This window comes from Schistocerca piceifrons, chromosome 6 (assembly GCF_021461385.2).
Source record: "Schistocerca piceifrons isolate TAMUIC-IGC-003096 chromosome 6, iqSchPice1.1, whole genome shotgun sequence".
In the NCBI taxonomy this organism is placed as follows: Eukaryota; Metazoa; Arthropoda; class Insecta; order Orthoptera; family Acrididae; genus Schistocerca; species Schistocerca piceifrons.
The window spans coordinates 533,077,634-533,097,768 of NC_060143.1; positions in this window are offsets into that span (position 1 = coordinate 533,077,634).

Genomic DNA, 20,135 nt, shown 5'->3' on the forward strand with positions numbered 1-20,135 from the left:
CAGTCAAATCTCAAAATCGTCGTAGCTTTCTGCAATAATTTCAAACCCTAAAAAAATATTCTCCGCTCATTTCAATAATGTTATCTACCTCAAACGTACTTTAAAATCATGCTCCCTTACCAAATATATCATTCAAAGCTCTCATAGTATCACAATGGTTCCGAAAAAATATGAAGAGTTCACACAGTACAGACAAAATACAATTTCATAAGTGTGAAGTTCCCCAACTGTGTAATTGCGTAAACATCTGTCACTAACGTAGTAAAAAGGTTTGTCTCTCTCAGTTAAATGATCAGATAGCTGTGTAATTTATGTGTTAGAGAAATATGGTACCGATGTGTAAAGTTGTATAAGCAAATACCATATTAGCTAGGGTTCCTTGTGGTTGCCACACACATGGTACACAAAGTAGGCATATACCCCCCTGAGGATTAATGTAATTATACCCTCAGGTGTTACAGATTACAGCAATGGAATGAAATGTATCACGGAAAAACTTTGTATCATTGTACTCCAAATATCTTTAAAAATAAATATTTTAAGTACAAAATCAATCACTCAAATACGTGTCCTGTAGCGTTAAATGTGCGTCTTGCTGTAAGATAATCTCTGTGGAAGTGTTGTAGTTATTGTCCTCCGAAAGCTAAGTTCTGCAGAAGTCAATGTACTTACCTCATGATAAACAAAAGTGAAATGCTTTGCGTATAGATTTCTTAGTTATTACGCTTATTGTTGTGATGAAGAAATTACTGTGCTGTAACGTATTGTTGTCCTACGGAAAAGGCTGTCTCCTTGTAGCAATAGCACAAAAGTCACCACTAAAACATGTCTCACTTTATAGAAGAATTCAGAAAAAACTGTGCAGATATAAAACAGATACACCGCAAAAGCAACATTGTAAATTGTCATGCATTAGCAGCGTCGTGATAAAATCGTGTAGCTGTCACATAAACTAACCACTATGTCATCTGGCATTTCACAGAAAGCACCTCAAATCCAGAATCCACTCTCAAGCAAACCAAAATGTTGCATGAAAATTTCATTAGCAGTGCTGGTATATGTTCTAAGTATGTAAGCCATATATTTGTTACGTAATCGTGCAACTAACAAGGAGGAATGTATAAATAACAACACTGTGTCGTCTGTTCGCAATAACAATGCATTCGCAATTACTTGTCTAAGTTACCTATGTTCTGGTTGGATAGTTAGTTAGCTTTAAAACATAGTTGCATGTTAACAGTTTCTCAGTGTGACAAATTGTACAAGTAGCGTGAAGTGAAAATTGCAAAGACTAAGTTAAAAAGCAGATTATCTGTCAATAAATGGTTTTTCATGAGAAATGTGGTGTAAACCTTTACTCTTCCTAGTACGCAGAGTTTCAACTTCAACGCAATTATCATGTGGTATACGTCGGATTCTGTAAGGTCCATTGTAAACTAGAAAGAATTTGTGACTCAAGTGTTTCTTCTCATGTGACAATGAATGAGCTTTAGTGAGAACTTTCTGACCAATATATAATTTCTTTGCATTTGCTTTACCGTGTAGTTTTCTTCTTTTGTCTGCTGCAGATTTTATATTTTTAAGAGCCAAATCAATTATGTCTTTGTGTCGAAGTTTACGTGTATTCGGGAAAGGTACAAGCTCTCTGATTCTGTTCGGTGGTTCTTCATTCTTTAGTACAAGAGTAGGTGGTAAAGCAGTGGAATCATGAGGCATTTCATTCAGCACATTTTGAAATAAGTGTAAATATCTGTCCCAATGTTGATGCTTTCTGTGACAATAAAGTCTGCAAAGCTTATTGATTTCTTTCATAATCCGTTCAGACGGGTTACAATGTGGTGAGTACAATGAAATAAAAACAGGTTTGATTTTATGGTTGCGAAGCATGCGTGACCAAACAGCAGATCTGAATTGCGGTGCGTTATCTGAAATGACTTTACTAACGTGTCCAACTTCACGTAAGAAATTTTTAACAAAGGCGTTGGATACAGATCGTCCAGTGGCTTTACGTAACGGAGTGAAAGAAACAAATTTTGAAGTAAGTTCAACAGCGACTAGAACGTACGAAAATCCATTAGATGTTCTGACAAGCGGTCCCAAAAGATCAACAGCAGCAAATTCTTTTAATTTAGAAGGAATAATAGGAAACAGCGGAGCACGATGTGAGATAGTAGACGGTTTCGCCTTTTGACAAAGTTTACAAATAGACAAGACTCTTCGAATTCGCTTTTCCATATTGTTAAAATAACAAGTCGTTCGAAGAATATGATAACATTTTCGTGGGCCAAAATGTGCGTAGCTGAAATGAATGTACCAAATGAGCTTATTAACAAAATCGTCTGGAATGCAAAGTACCCATAGCTTGTCATCAACAGTGCAGCGTTTGAAGAGTATGTTGTTCCTAACCAGGTAATAATGCCGAATCTGAGTGTGTGTCTTTTCATGCCATTTACTTTTGATGACTTTCCAGATCGGATCTTTATCTTGTTCATGAGCAATGTCCTTTAAAGATGTGGTGATGAAGTTTTCAAAGGCGACTTTCTGAATGTAAAGAATACTGAAATTTTTCTCAATGTTGCCTTCTGTGTTACTTTTCTCAAGCCCAGCCGGTGCGCGTGACAGTGCGTCCGCAACAATGTTCTCCTTGCCGGGAATGTAGACTACTGTGAAGCGGAATTCTTGCAGAAACAATGCCCAACGTTTTAACCTGTCATGATTTAATTTTGAAGACATAAGAAATTGTAATGCACGATGATCACTGTATACTTTTACGTGCTTACCAGAAAGAAAGAAACGGAATTTGTTAAATGCCCAAACGATTGCTAAAGCTTCTAATTCAGTAACGGAATAATTTATTTCAGATTTTGTTAGCACTCGGCTAGCAAAAGCAATGGTTTTCTGAACGGTAATGTCATTTTCTATGGCTTCTTGAAATAAATGGTCACCAAGACCGACTTTAGAAGAATCCGTGCTAAGGCAGAAATCTTGTGATAGATCTGGATGAGCTAATATTGGCGCATGAAGTAACGCTTCTTTTAAAGAATCGAATTCCAACTGTGCTTGTTCGTCCCAGTTCCAAATAGTATTTTTTCCAGTGAGAGAACAAAGTTTTGGTGTAACAAGAATTTGCATATTCAGAAAACGACGGTAAAAATTTACGAGACCTAGAAAACTACGGACTTGTTTTTTTGTGGATGGAACTGGAATGGCTCTGATTGCTTCTAACTTTTCAGGATCCGGCTGAATGCCTTCAGAAGAAATAATATGTCCCAAAAACTTCACCTTTGTCTTACCAAATTCAGACTTTTCCAAGTTAACTGTAATTCCAGATTCTGCAAAAATATGTAACAAACTGTTGAGGATGCCGTTATGTTGTTCCCATGAAGCTTCTGCTATTAGAATATCGTCCACATATAAGGTGATGTGACGTTTTAAGAACTCAGGTAATATGGAATTTAACCCACGAATGAATGCTGCCGAAGAAATGTTCAAACCAAAAGGAAGTTTCCGAAACTGATAACAAACGCCGAAACAAAGGAAAGCTGTGTATTTTCTGCATTCTGGATGAAGTTCGATCTGATAAAAGCTGGATCTGAGATCAATGGAAGACAACACTTTTACACCATTAAAATTTTGAAGAAGTTCTTCCATCGTCTGCGGTCTGTCTGTTTCAGGAATAATGATAGTATTGATTTGTCTCGAATCTAAGACAAGTCTGATCGATCCATTTTTCTTCTCAACAACATGTAATGGGTTGTTGTATGAGCTTACTGCAGGCTCAATAATGCCCTCATTAAGCATAGATTGTATTTCTGTTCTAACACGGTCCCTATAATGTGCTGGAATTACGTATGGTCTTACACAAAATTTAGTATGCTCACGAACACGAAATTGGTATTGAAATCCCTTGATTGTTCCTGTTTTGTGAGTAAAAACTGTGGAATGTGCTTGTAAAATCTCAAAAAGGTCCTGCATATCAGTTTCATTACAATTCTCAATTGTTTGAATTTTATTCTGAATTAACTCATTAATTTCAAACATGCCGTCGATATCATCCCTGTCAGTACTTGCAGAGTGATTGTTAGTGTCTAGTTCCGTAGAAAATTCCGAACTGTTATCTAACAGAAGGTAAAGCCGATTAATTTCCTCACCATGGTTTGAGAGCCAGTCTTCAAATTTCAAAGCTATTGACTTACCTTCTTTCTCTAAACTTATTTCAGCATCGTGAAAGCAAAAGATTCCTTTGTATTCATTCAAAAAGTCTACTCCCAGTATAATTTCCGTCGACAATAATGGAACAATAAGAAAGTTCATAGAGAAGCTGTGGCTTTGGCAAAAGAATTCTAAGTTGGTTTGTTGGCGTACATCTACACTTTTTCCAAAGATTGCACCTTGTAATTTAATCTTACGTAACGGAAGTGTGGGGCAATCGTTCGATTTGTTGCATTTGCTAAAAGCTGTTTCACTAATTACTGAAATGGGACTGCCAGAGTCAAGTACTGCCGTAATTTTTACGTCATTTACAGTAATGTGAATCACAGGATATGCAATGTTGTTATGTTTTACGTCGTGTTCCTGTAGTAAGATGTCCCTAATGTCTTCCATTTTTACGTAATTACTAGCTACGGCAGCTGCGTCGTCAGTTTCATAAGTACGTATTGTGGCTGCCAGCAGTGTGAGTCATTGCCTATTGTCTCTTTGTTGGCGCGCGTCGTTATTGGGGTTTGGAGACCTAACTTCTACAAATTCACCGTGACGAGAGGGCCCTGCTCTGTTTGAATCCCGCCAGTTCTGATGCAATTCAGGTCTGTCGTTTTGTCGGTAGTTTACACAGTTTCTTTCTTGTCGGTCACGTGGTGGAGAATTTCTCCCTGAATCGTAACTGCGCGCTGGACCGTTGCGTCTAAAGTTATTCTGTCTCCCTTGATAATAGTTATTTTGGTTCCCATATTGTCTGTTTCTCTGATTGTCTCTGTGATAGTCATTACTGCGGAGAGGTGATCTTTCCCTGTAATTATGACTACTCTGCCAACGGTTGTCATACGGGTGGTGTCTATTTTGGTCACGATTTGTGTGGTGAGAATAGCCTTGTCGCGTCCAGTTATCGTTTCTGTCGTCACGGAATTGTGACGGATGTGACCTGTAGTGATTGTTTTCCTGTTTTCGCATCCCGCGACTGTCTGTGTCAATTTCTAATTCTTGTAAGAGTCCCTGAAAAGCTTCAATGTCGTCTTTGCAACGTCCTGCCAAAATAATATGCCGTAAATGTTCAGGTAATTTGATTAAGCAAATGCGGATAAGTTCTGAGGGGCTGTATGGGTTTGATAGGTATTGATTCTTGTGCAACATGTCTTCAAAATATTTCACAAGACTGGAAAATTCAGATTGTTCGAAATGTTTCATCATTATGATGCTATGTTTTACGCGGTCTTGTGTGGCTTGAGACCAATATGCTGAGAGGAAGGCATGGTAAAATTCTCCTTCACTGTGGCAATCGTGAATGACCGGTCGCATTCTTACAGCTGGTTCATTCTCTAAGTAGCCACACATAAATTCTAACCTGTGCTCCAATGACCAGTTGGGAGGGAAACAATGAGAGAATTGATGGAGCCACGCTTGTGGATGAATGTCGTTGGCAGAATTCTTAAACGTTTTGAATTTACGTGTAGTAATGAACAGCTTATAGTCAAAATCATCGTGTCGGCGAGTAGCATATCGGTCATTGTTACGTCGTGTCGGCGGTTCCATCTCAAAATTCGGTGTACCTTGCCAATTTCTTTCATAATTACCGAAATGCCCTGTGTTATTATTTTGCGGCTGTTCCGTATTTCTATGTCCCTCTTCCCTTATTGGGGCGCGAGTGTCCTCTGAAATACGTAATTCTTGTATTACCTGTGTCAGCTGATCTTGTACTTCCCGCATTTCTCTTTTGTATTGCGTATTAATTTGATTCTGATTTTGTTTGAATTTTCTTATTTGTTCATACTCTTCTGTGTCAGTGAAGGCTACGGGTCTTGTGTCATTCAGATCATCATCTACCTTTGTAGATAAGTTAGTGACCTGATCCGAAAGTTCGGCTACTTTCTCCGATAGTGAACACATTTCCTCAGTGTGTTTTTCTGAACCAAGTTTCAGAGTGTCCATTTGTGTTGAAATCGAATCTACTGTGTTCTTTAAGTTTTCGTGAGTTTTTGCCAGTTGCGTAACCGAATCGGTAGATGCAACTGAGTCAATTTTAGCCCACAAGGTCTCATGATTTTCATGAACAATGGTTTGCAGCTCTTTTATGGCTGCTTCGTGATTCTGTAATGCATTCTCATGACGCGAAAAAATAGGTTGGAAATGCTCACAAATTTGTGTTTTTACGTCATTACAGACTTTTTCACATTTCGATTCAATGTTATGTAACTCAGTAGTTAAATCTTCACGTGTTTGTTCAAGTGTGGTGTCTAACTTCCGAAGATTTTGTTCCATTGTGTCTAACTTCTGAAGCTTTTGCTGTGTTTGTCTCTGATTTTGTTCCATTGTGTCTAACTTTTGCAGCTTTTGCTGTGTTTGTCTCTGATTTTGTTCCATTGTGTCTAACTTTTGCAGCTTTTGCTGTGTTTGTCTCTGATTTTGTTCCATTTGTTGCATTACTTGTAATAACAATGCATTAGTGTCTGGAATCTGTTCCTCTACTCTTTTCGGCAGTGCATTTGCACCGGCAACATTCACATTTTGACAAGCTGAAAGTGTGTCTTGATTTATTTGAGAAAACGGTGAGGACGCAAAACCTGAATCTACAGTATTTGCAAAATTGTGTCCTATCATTTCGGCTTCCTGAGGCGAGCTATTGCCGACCGATCGATCGATAATGCTTCCCTCTTCACTAATTGTTTCACTGTCCACGCCATTGTTTGACGCCCGCTCCATTTCCCTATGCACAATTACCAAATTACTACTTTGAACATCAGTTAATTCATTACTCGGTGGCGCTAACACACTGCTTTCATTTGCACTGTCATTTCTCAGTTTACTTTGGAGCCTAGTATTACGTTTTTCACACGCCATTATTGTCACAGTATTTCACACGACAACACAGAAAAACACAATTTGAAGAACAAAAATAAGAGAACACATTAACATAGCACTGAAAATAATATCTAGTTAATTGCAGCTGCGAAATACTTGGTGCAAATCTACATGCATGCCACAACTGTTTTACAGTACGACAATGAAAGACTGCAACTACAAAGGAGATTTTCTCTACAATTACGCGCTAGCAATAAACAAAATCTACACTAATTACACAAACTACAACAAAAAATCAGAAGATTCCAGTGAGGTATCCTAGGCTAAGGGTCGACATATGAAACGTCCCCTTTGAACAATTTATACATGACTGTGCTTAAACTGACGTAAAATATTTTGTTAGCGCAACGCAATCTGACTTTCAAAATTCCCTACAAAAGAATGGCCCTGACTAACATTAAACTATACCTTTCACAAATCACTTACCTCACAAAAATCTTCGCTGCTCAAGCTACTGCAATACAGCGAGCGCCACTACTGCCAGCTAAATAAAAGATTCAAACTATGGAAGGCACTAACTACTGATAGGGATAGTTAGCAAATGAAAGATATTAATAGAGAACAAACAATGTATTTACCTTGATATCATCATTTATAAATATAGCAGTTCATGACAAATTTCAAAACTCCGCCATCTCTCTCCCCACATCCACCACTGCTGGCGGCTCACCTCCAACTGCGCAACGCTACGCGCTGTTCACATCCAGCTGCCGCTGCCCAACACTACAATGGCAGTATTACAACAATGCAAAGCAGCCACAGACTGCACACAGCACAGCCAGTGATTTTCATACAGAGGTGGCGTTACCAATATAAGAACCTAAACAGCCTACTTACATAGAGAAAACATAAACAGCCTACTTACACGGTAACGCCGAACGTCCTATTGCGTTCGCATCTAAATTGCTAAACAAAGCTCAGTGTAATTATAGCCAATTGGACAAGGAAGCGTTGGCTATTGTGTTCGGTGTCACAAAATTCCATCACTACCTCTATGGTAGACCATTCTATTTAGTAACAGATCACAAGCCCCTACGTCACTGTTTCATCCGTCTAAACCAGTTCCTCAGCGGACAGCTCAGAGACTACAACGTTGGGCTCTTTTGTTATCACAATACCAGTATGAGATACTGTATCGCCCTACAGCTCAGCATGCAAACGCTGACGCGCTTTCTAGATTGCCGATTGCTGCGGATGATGTCTTCGATTCCTCTGACGACTCTTGCCATCAGATTGACGCCGATGAGCATCAATCCCTCCGGGATTTTCCGATTGATTATCGTCAGGTGGCACGTGAGACAGCTACGGATCCTCATCTGAGTTTACTATTACGTTTTGTTCAACGTGGTTGGCCGTCCAAGGCAAAGGACATATCGGATCCTGTGGTTCGTCGCTATTATCCGCAACGTCATCTGTTGTCTGTTTCGCACGGAGTTTTGCTGTTACGCACCGAGAATGACCAGCTTCGTGTAGTGGTTCCCCAAGTGCTCCAATCCAAGGTCCTCGACTTGTTGCATCATGGTCATTGGGGAGTGGTCCGCACCAAGCAGCTTGCCCGCCGTCATTGTACATGGATCGGCATTGATAAGCAGATTACGCAGATGTCTAAAGATTGTTCGACGTGTGCCGAACACCAAGCTGCTCCGCCTCAACGCTATTTTGAGTGGGCACGCCCTGCCGGTCCCTGGCCGCGAGTACATATTGATTTCGCTGGTCCATATTGGAATTCTCGTTGGCTCATCGTGATAGATGCATTTAGCAATTTTCCGTTTGTTGTGCCCATGCAGTCTACAACGTCTGCACAAACTATACAGGCGTTGACTTCAATTTTTTGTATTGAGGGTCTTCCAGAAGTTTTAGTGTCTCACAATGGTCCACAATTTATCTCTGCTGAATTTGAAAGTTTTTGTTCTGCCAATGGCATTCGCCATGTTCTTACTCCGCCGTTCCACCCTCAATCGAATGGTGCAGCGGAACGTTTTGTACGTACATTCAAGGATCATATGGACCGGCTTCGTGCTACGCACTCTCGTCAGCAGGCCCTCATCACGTTCCTGTCGTCGTACCGGACCACGCCACGCGACGGCCCTTCGCCTGCGGAGCTTCTCCACGGCCGTCGTCATCGCACCCTACTACGGTTGTTGCACCCCCCGGATCGACCAGCCGCTTCTGAGCATCGCACGCGTTTTCAGCGCAACGACGCCGTTTTTTTCAGAGTTTATCACGGTCGCCGTCGTTGGGAACGTGGTACCGTGATAAGTGTCCAGGGTCGCGGTTTTTATACTGCTCAAGGTGCTACTGGGGTGCACAGGAGGCATCAGAACCAGTTGCGCCGCGCTGGCCGCCCGGATTCTGCCGCTCGTTCTTTGTCCACAGATTTGGTCCGCGGCGGGTTCCAGCCGCGCCTTCCGACTTCGCTGCCGCCCCCAGGGCAGCAGCAGCAGCCGTCGCCGCTACCACGCCGACAGCCCGTCCCGTTGATGCCTCCCGCGCAGCTTCATCCGGGAGCGCCCCAGGTGGTCGCTCCGGCGCCTGCGGTCCCTCTTCAGTCGCCACCGCCTTCGGAGCTGATGGACGTCGACCCCTCAGCCGGGCCGCCTTCCCAAGCGGTGGCTGTGCAGCCTGTCCTGCAGCCGCTTTCCTTGGGCACCCCCAAGGAGTCTGACACCGCAGCGCCTTGTCCGGCGCCCACTCAGCAGCCGTCGAAGCAGCGTCAGGAGACGCTGCCTCTCTTCGTGGGTCCCGACGCCCCGTCGCGTCCAGTACCAGAAGCTGCGCCCGTGGTCACAGGCGTGCACCCTGACCTCGGTTTTCAGTCGGTGTTTCCCGAGGCCCCGCGCAGCCAATGCTGGGGTGCGCACCGGGGACTGCCACCGACAACAGTCTCCGCCCCGGTCTCTTCTGCTACGCCTGCGGCCAGACCCCTCCCCCGCCGTCGACGCTCGCCACGTCATTCTTCAACGACGGTGCGGCGATTTGGGGGGGAGGAGTGTTATATCCTAGCCAGTAATGCCACCCGAGCCCGCTGCCAAAAGGTTGGCAGCATCAAAGTCCGGACGCCGTCCGCCTAAGCAGCGCCAGCGAGACAGGAAATCGCCGCAAGTCTGCGCGCGCCACCGCTGGCTTCTGGTTTCTTAAGCGCTGGAGTCGCGAGCGCTAGTACAGTTCTGTATTCGCCGCTCAGTTGTATACTCGCCACCGAATTGTGTACTTGCTAGTCAGTTGTGTGTTCTTCGCAGCAGAGTTGTTGTTTGTCGTCAACCGACGCTGACCTAGCCGCTCCGACTCGAACTAGACAGATTTCTGTAGACACGGAGTTCACTACTGTGTTTCTGTATGTTCGTTAATAAAGATAAGTACCGACTTTTATTTCATCAGAGTGTTTGGGTTTTCATCTTTCTGTTCACTGTTCCAGCGGACCGGTCGGCCCGCTATTAAAAGTGTGGCGGTGACATCGTAAGCCGTTTCTACAGCGAATTGCTTGTCGCTACGAACGCCGCCACAAAAGGAATTATGTTCAAAGTTCCATTAGATTGATAACTTTAGCAGACAGCAGAATTGCGTTTTAAAAAACGTAGCAGTGAATGTACTCGAACTCGCGACATCTTATCTACAGTGCGCGACACTTACCATGAACTCAACAATTTCTCAAGAACGTCTGCGTTCCACTGCGCTGTGAGGTAATGCATATGGATGGGTCTAGACTTCTGAGAGACAAAGAGTTACAGCTTTTCTTTTGCACTGCACGACGTTTTCAACAAACAGAAAGCGCAATAGAGTAGCTCAAGTGGAAAGGAACACTTCCTATTTAAATTCCTGCATCCTACACTGTTGGCTGTTCTGTGAAGGTGGCAGTTACGTGATTTTATTTCGGTGATTACAAAATAGTCGAATGTAAGCACAGGGTAGCCGAGGCAGCTAGTTCATGGTGATTCGGTCAACCAAGTAAATGAATTTAATGAAGATGCTGCAAAATGATACAGAATGCTCAGCCAGTGTAGCACAACGGCGTTAGGATAGAAAAATGAGTCACAGGGAAGAGGATTTAGTGGTCTGTGGGACTGATGATAGGTTCGTATACCTATGGTCTGGGTTCTTTTCCAACTCCTGCCAATGATTTTATGTAGGAAGAGACAGATTCCTTTCTCTTCTGTCTACACCAAGTGAAGAAGATATAATGGCACTGTGGTCTGAAATTCGCATTAAAAATGATATTCCTTCTCTACCAAGTAGACGTTAGTTTGAACCACAATAAAGTCTGGAGTGGCGACTTGTAGAAACTCTATCACCAGGAACCTTTCTTATACAAGTTATTTATGTCTAGAGACGAAACGAACGTTATGTAGGGTCACAGGACACTTATTCCATCTTTTATTTGAGCTTCTGTATGTCGATAAAATTGGTTCTGAACTGGGAATGCAACTCAGACCGCCCTTAACGCGGAATTTGATTCCTTCGTGACAATACAGCTCGGCTGCAATTTGTTGTTTGTTCAAAACTGCAGATTCCTCAACATCTCCACATGTTGCGCGTAAATGGGTTCGAATCCTGGTCCGGCACTAAAGATTTCATTATGTATTATCAAGCTCAGGCATGAGAACACCTATCTGCTGGTGGATAACAATTTTGATGTATAATATATTTTCATTCGCTGTCAACACTAACTACATTTGACGTTTTTGACTCCCAGTGAGACACAGGCCTATTTGCGAGATCACTGTAAGTTCAAGATGTTATTCCGAGCTGCTGGTGGAGAAAAATTCGGAAGCTGACGTCTCTTTGTGTGTAGACAACAACGGTATGTGTGGGGCTCTATTCTCAGTCAGCACTGAGCTCTTCGTCATATTATTTCTAGTTCAAACATGCTCACATGTCGCTGATATTGCAACAAACCCATATTTAACGTTCTTTTTCTCTAGAATATAACAGCGATAGGAGCCGGGTTGGAGTTCTGGGAAGGAAAAAATTAATATTTCGTCTCGTCATTTCGGTTAAAACATCTAGCTACTGCCGAGAAAATCCGATATGTCACAGTTGATTGTGCTTCGATATCAATCCGATTAAGTTCTGGGTTCGAATCCCTGTCCAACACAAAGCTTTACCTCACGGCATTTCAAGTAAGTTACTTGTGAAGAAGCAATATTTAAAATCTCTTGTAGTCTCGTAGTTCGTTAAGAGGGACGGTAGATGCTGGGTAGGAATTCGCGTCCGTTAAAAATGTCTGCGTTATGTAATTTAAAGTTGATATTTGTTAACTGATACTGTTTAAAATCCAGGTATATCACTCTCTGTATGCATAATCAGGAATGACTGTTACTTTACGTCATTCACGAAATCTTTGCTTAGTCTGCATGACCTGGGTTTGAATCCATATGCAGAACGAGTCGGTTCGTCGTGTCATTTGTTTAGTTCATACAGATTCTCAACTACCTGCTCGTGAATAACGTAAATTTTTAATGTCATTTTGTGTTAAATAATAAGTACGGTATGTTACTTCCAACAGTATATCATGAATACGACGAACTTACTACGTGCATTACATATCTGACGTAATAATGAGAATGGTAAAGTTTCAGGTATGTCATTTATTGTAATAAATGTGAGCTTACAAGCCTTAAGGACAGTCTTATCTGTGATAAGGTGTTCCCTGATATTTGTAGTACCGTGGTATTACTCTACATCTTGAGTTATTGCGATAAAGAGCAGTGTTTTCTAGTGGTGACTTGTTGGAACCATTTTATATAGTCAAACGACTGTACCAAGGAGCGATTAGAGGACCTGCTAGACAGCTGCGTTATGACAGTTTCATGCGAATCGGTCGAAATGCAATTCAGGTCGTTCGGATACTTTTGAGCACGACTGCACGTTTGTACATTTTACTTCGGTTGTTCCCATGTGACACATGTACCTTTGTGAACGTATCATTTCTGAGAACGCACGCTGCAACAGCGTGATTACCTGTAAATACCACATTAATGCAATAAATGCTCAAAACGATGTCCGTCAACCTCAATGCATTTGGCAATACGTGTAACGACATTCCTCTCAACAGCGAGTAGTTCGCCTTCCGTAATGTTCGCACAAGTATTGCCAATGCACTGACGCATGTTGTCAGGCGTTGTCGGTGGAACACGGTAGCAAAATATCCTTCAACGTTCCCCACAGAAAGAAATCCTGGGACGTCAGATCCGGTGAACGTGCAGGCAATGGTATGGTGCTTCGACGACCAATGCATCTGTCATAAAATATGCTACTGAATACCGCTCCAACCGGACGCGAGCTATGTGCCGGACATCCATCATGTTGAAAGTACATCGCCATTCTGTCATGCAGTGAAACATCTTGTAGTAACTTCGGTAGAACATTACGTAGGAAATCAGCATACATTGCACCATTTAGATTGCCATCGATAAAATAGGTACCAATTATCCTTCATCCCATACTGCCGCACCATACATTAACCCACCAAGGTCGCTGATGTTCCACTTGTCGCAGCCATCGTGGATTTTCCGTTGCCCAGTAGTGCATATCATGCCGGTTTACGTTACCGCTGTAGGTGAATGTTGCTTCGTCGCTAAATAGAACGCGTGCAAAAAATCTGTCATAGTCCCGTAATTTCTCTTGTGCCCAGTGGCAGAACTGTACACGACGTTCAAAGTCGTCGCCATGCAATTCCTGGTGCTTAGAAATATGGTACGGATGCAATCGATGTTGATGTAGCATTCTCAACACCGACGTTTTTGAGATTACCGATTCTCACGCAATTTGTCTGCTACTGATGTGCAGATTAGCCGCGACAGCAGCTAAAACACCTATTTGGGCATCGTCATTTGTTGCAGGTCGTGGTTGACGTTTCACATGTGGCTGAACACTTCCTGTTTCCTTAAATATGGTAACTATCCGGCGAACGGTCCGGACACTTGGGTCATGTCGTCCAGGATACCAAGCAGCATACGTAGCACACGCCCGTTGGGCAGTTTGATCACAATAGCCATACATCAACACGACATCGACCTTTTCCGCAATTGGTAAACGGTCCATTTTAACACGGATAATGTATCACGAAGCAAGTACCGTCCACACTGGCGGAATGTTACATGATACCACGTACTTATACGTTTGTGACTATTACGACGCCATCTATCACAAAGCGAAAAAAGTGGTCCAACTAAAACAATCATATTTCTTTACGTACTACACGAATATGTAATAAAAATGGGGGTTCCTATTATTGATGTAAACACTGAAGACAGGTCTCTCGTGCATTGTGACTTCGAAAAAGATTTTTACAAGTTAAGGAATAACTAAATTTTCGGAAAATCAATGGAAAATGTTAGAGAATATCGTGAAATTCATTTAGTTTAATGGCGGGATGGGCGTAATGGTGCAAGAGATTACATTGCTGGGCCAAATTTCAAGCAGGTCACTATTTTCAATGAAGTACTAGTCGCTGCGGAGATGGTTAAGGTTTCAACGCAGTTCACGAGGCTTGTTTATGTCAGTAATTGTGTTCTGGCCGTCTCCAAACTACACAGGTACTGATTCCACTACGGGTTTGTAAAGCGAAACGTCGTCGATACCAACTTACTTTAGGCGGATGCAGTCAGTTACCCATACTGGGTGAAAGGCTGCAATCCATATGAAGTAATTAGATACAGTCTAAAAGAATTCGACACGTCTGGATATGTGGACGATAAGCCTTTTGCAATAACACCATAACACAGGAAAACTATCGTCCTGATGAAAGACGAAGTGAATGGTTTGCAGGTTAGGAAGTTTATGGGGTGCAGATCAAAAACGTATTCATACCACATAGGTGCAGGTGCCACGCAGAGGTGGGCTAAAGGTGAGCATTGTACAGTCTCAAAGGTTCTCATGATTAATGATTACGAGAGGTGACAGCTCGAGGACACTGGCACAGTTCCATATGTGGTGCGACAGGTAATCTTTCGATAGCGAGACCATGAGGTGCACACTGTGGAGCAGCTGAAAGTAGGGCTGTCGCATCATGATGACAAATTGTTCACTTGTGTGGATGGGATCAGCATCCTCCCATACTCACAGTATTCACTGAGTGAATGTGTGTGTTTCTGGTTAATTTGTTTGTAGATAGCGGATGCATTTCCGAATATGTGTGGAATATTTGGATGAACTGCGTATCGGAGTTGAGTGTGTGACTATATTCGCCTGACTGCACAGTTTGCGTGTGTACAGGGTGAACATTAATAAACCTGACAAACTGTATGGACGGATTCGTTATTGGAAATGAAGGAAAAAAGGTTCTATGTACATGAGTCCCGAAATTCATCATTGCCATGGTAGATGTCACTGACGAATGACAGTTCTTCTGATCAAATGCTGTGTACATGTTCGGAGGTGCGTACTTGTATATGTTTATATGTATATATGTGTGTGTATGTGTACATGTACACGTGTGTGTATGTCTATGTGTATGTGTATATGTATATATGTGTGTGTATGTGTACATGTATGTGTGTGTGTGTATGTTTATGTGTACTTGTGTGTGTATGTGTATATGTATATATGTGAGTGTATGTGTATGTGTACATGTGTGTGTACGTGCATGCGTATATATGTGTATGTGTATATGTATATATGTGTGTGTATGTATGTATACATATGTAAACATATGTGTGTACGTGTATATTTATGTATGTGTATGTGTATATGTATATATGTGTGTGTGTGCATGTACGTGGGTACATGTCTATGTGTGTATTACAGGCTGTGTGATTGATGCAGCATACTGTAAGCAGCAGAATGGTCCGGTATTCATGTCAGGAACAATCCGAAATGCGGTTTGTGTATGACCAGGCACATGGAATTGGTCAAGGGACAGCACTGCTATACTGAAACAAGCACCCTCACAGAAATCAACCTCAACACACAACATTTCAAGCACTTTTTGGGTTTTTGTATGACCATGGGTCAGACTGATTACCATGCAGGGAGGTGGCAGACTGTGCGTACACCAGATTTGGAGCTTGTACTAGGGCTCGCCTCAATATCCTGTAGAAATCCCACTAGTTCGCCCCTTCCCTGCACATTCATCTGCCTAAAAGAACTCATGATCACACAAATACCCAACGGCCAAAAAGGGCTTGAAATGTTGTGTAACGTGGCTGACGTCTGTGAGGTTACTTATTTTGGTATAGCCACACTTCCTCCCGATCTTTTACACGTGCTTGGCCATACACAAACATCATTTCGATTTGTTCCCGACATGAACAATGGACCAGCCTGCTGTTTACAGTACACTGCGTCAATCACACAGCCTGCAACACATACAGAGTACACAGCATGAGATCAGAAATACTGTCATTCGTCAGCGCCATCTACTGTAGTAACGATGCATTTCCATACATATGTTCATAGTACCTTTTTTCCTCCATTTCCAACCAGGAACCGTCCCAGGAGTTTGTCGGTTTTATTAGTGTTCACCCTGTATGTATTGTATACATATTGTACATGACCGTACACTATGTGTGCATTTCAATATTGTATACATTTGCATATGTGTGCGGTAAAAGTACCATGAACAAACAAGCCTGTTGCTGCTAATTCCCATTTCCCTTATATATAGAAAAAAAGATTAAAATGTAAATACTGTATGAGGCCTTCACAATTAAACTAGTTACAAGGGATGGTAAGGGGGAGGAGGGGCAAGTTGAATCGTATTCGTCCAGCTGGAAGGGGGTGAGGTTTCCCGCCATTTTAACGTGCTCCCATTGTCCATATGTTTCCCACCAATTTTGTATCACATGACGGATATCGAGTTACGTCATGTACTGGTCCACTTGTCTGAGGTGCGTGGGTGGGACGGAAATTCCTCTGGCTGACCTTGAATGTAACTCATACAATAGGGTAAGGTGTGTGGGTGATTCCGCTGGATGACTTTAATCAAAAGTCCAATGTTCCCCCATGGGAAGGGAATGAGTGGTGACCTAGATTATAAATCGCCCTAGTGTGTAAGCTGATACTGGAAGTCCTTTTCGGTGACCTTGAGATAAAATCTCTACGTGAGCTCGTTTTCTCACTGATATCCTACTTGTGCGTACTGCTTGTCTAAACTCTAGCGCCTATCGTGGCGAAGCTAACGCCGCAAACTTCTACGACGCCGGCTTGAGTTCCACTGGCGTGGCTTCGACACAATCCAGGTTTTTAAGGTTGATAAGCTGTCCTGCCATTCTGTGACCGTCTAGGTCTGCCAGAGGAGTGTCTTTTGTGCAGCCAGAGCAAGAACAATTTGCAGAGCATGCCTGTAATGTTGGTAGCCGTGGTCGTAGGCGAAGGCCTTGGATACGTTAGGAATCTCTCTTTTTTTCTTGTTTATTGGTGGTTATTTCCCTTTCTGTCTTTACCTATTCAACTTCCTATGGGTACCAGTCTTAACTGTGGACTTCCAAACCATGTCAGATTGTTGTTCACAGCAGATAGCACCTTTTCCAGGTTGGAATGAACTCTGCAGGCGGGCAGGCCGCATTTTCATACACGAGGGCAGGTCGTCACGCAAGAAACTGGAAAGTGTCTTGTGTTAAACACATCTACATCTTCATACCTAATGCCCAGGCCACTATACTGCCACAAGACTGGTTAGTAAATAACAACTTACTGCCCATACTATCATAAGGCATGGGGCAGGTTATTACGAACGTTGAAAATGTGATGAATACCTTACGTCGTGAAACAACAGGATTTACACCTGAGGAAATCCTACTTTATTGTAAGAGGAAAAGTGTAATTGAAGAATCCCTACAATTTCCACCATTTATAGAACTTGACCTGTAAAAGAAAAAAATAATTAGTAAGAAAACGAAAAGAAAGAAAAAGAGGAAGCAAGATCTAAAAGGCACATTAAGGGCCTTAAAGTGACCAAATTCAAAACTGGTGATTTTGTGTTAGTAAAAACGCATGAAAAATACAGTGAAATTAACCAGGAAATTTCTAAATTCAAATACATCTATCTACATCTACATGATTACTCTGCAATTCAAATTTAAGTGTTTGGCAGAGGGTTCATCGAACCACAATCATACTATCTCCCTACCATTCCACTCCCGAACAGCGCGCGGGAAAAACGAACACCTAAACCTTTCTGTTCGAGCTCTGATTTCTCTTATTTTATTTTGATGATCATTCCTACCTATGTAGGTTGGGCTCAACAAAATATTTTCGCATTCGAAAGAGAAAGTTGGTGACTGAAATTTCGTAAATAGATCTCGCCGCGACGAGAAACGTCTTTGCTTTAATGACTTCCATCCCAACTCGCGTATCATATCTGCTACACTCTCTCCCCTATTACGTGATAATACAAAACGAGCTGCCTTTTTTGCACCCTTTCGATGTCCTCTGTCAATCCCACCTGGTAAGGATCCAACACCGCGCAGCAATATCCTAACAGAAGACGAACGAGTGTAGTGTAAGCTGTCTCTTTAGTGGACTTGTTGCATCTTCTAAGTGTCCTGCCAATGAAACGCAACCTTTGGCTCGCCTTCCCCAAAATATTATTGTCTATGTGGTCTTTGCAACTGAAGTTCTTCGTAATTTTTACACCCAGGTACTTAGTTGAATTGACAGCCCTGAGAATTGTACTATTTATCGAGTAATCGAATTCCAACGGATTTCTTTTGGAAATCATGTGGATCACCTCACACTTTTCGTTATTTAGCGTCAACTGGCATCTGCCACACAATACAGCAATCTTTTCTAAATCGCTTTGCAACTGATACTGGTCTTCGGATGACCTTACTAGACGGTAAATTACAGCATCATCTGCGAACAACCTAAGAGAACTGCTCAGATTGTCACCCAGGTCATTTATAAAGATCAGGAACAGCAGTGGTCCCAGGACGCTACCCTGGGGAACACCTGATATCACTTCAGTTTTACTCGATGATTTGCCGTCTATTACTACGAAGTGCGACCTTCCTGACAGGAAATCACGAATCCAGTCGCACAACTGAGACGATACCCCATAGGCTCGCAGCTTGATTAGAAGTCGCTTGAGAGGAACGGTGTCAAAAGCTTTCCGGAAACCTAGAAATACGGAATCAACTTGAGATCCCCTGTCGATAGGGGCCATTACTTTGTGCGAATAAAGAGCTAGCTGCGCTGCACAATTACGATGTTTTCTGAAACCATGCTCATTACGTATCTATAGGTCGTTCCCTTCGAGGTGATTCATAATGTTTGAATACAGTATAGGCTCCAATACCCTACCGCAAACCGACGTCAATGATATAGGTCTGTAGTTCGATGGATTACTCCTACTACCCTTCTTAAACACTGGTGCGACCTGCGCAATTTTCCAATCTGCAGGTACAGATCTATCAGTGAGCGAGCGGTTGTATATGATTGCTAAGTAGGGAGCTATTGTATCAGCGTAATCTGAAAGGAACCTAATCGGTATACAATCTTGACCTGAAGACTTGCCCGTATCAAGCGATTTGGGTTGCTTCGCAACTCCTAAGGTATCTACTTCTAAGAAACTCATGCTAGCAGCTGTTCGTGTTTCAAATTCTGTAATATTCCATTCGTCTTCCCTGGTGAAGGAATTTCGGAAAACTGCGTTCAATAACTCCGCTTTAGCGGCACAGTCGTCGGTAACAGTACCATCGGCACTGCACAGCGAAGGTATTGACTGCGTCTTTCCGCTTGTGTACTTTACATACGACCAGAATTTCTCCGGATTTTCTACCAAATTTCGAGACAATGTTTCGTTGTGGAACCTATTAAAGGCATATAATGTAAATTAATCTGTATGGTTCTTGTTTTGATATTTCATTACCAAATGTTATCATGTTGGAAAAAACTTTTTTGTTATCAGATTACTGATGTCTGTAAGTTTCAGATTCAATATAACATAAGAGGATTCTGTTTATGTAAACTCCAGGCTATGGCTTGTATAAGAACTGCAAAAATGGAATATTGCAGTTTAACCAAATGGACTGTCAAAAGTGTTATTGGGCAGATAAGTAATGAAGATGAAAATAACCAGGAACTGTCTTTAATACAAAGCGGGCAGCAAAAAAGGACTTGCA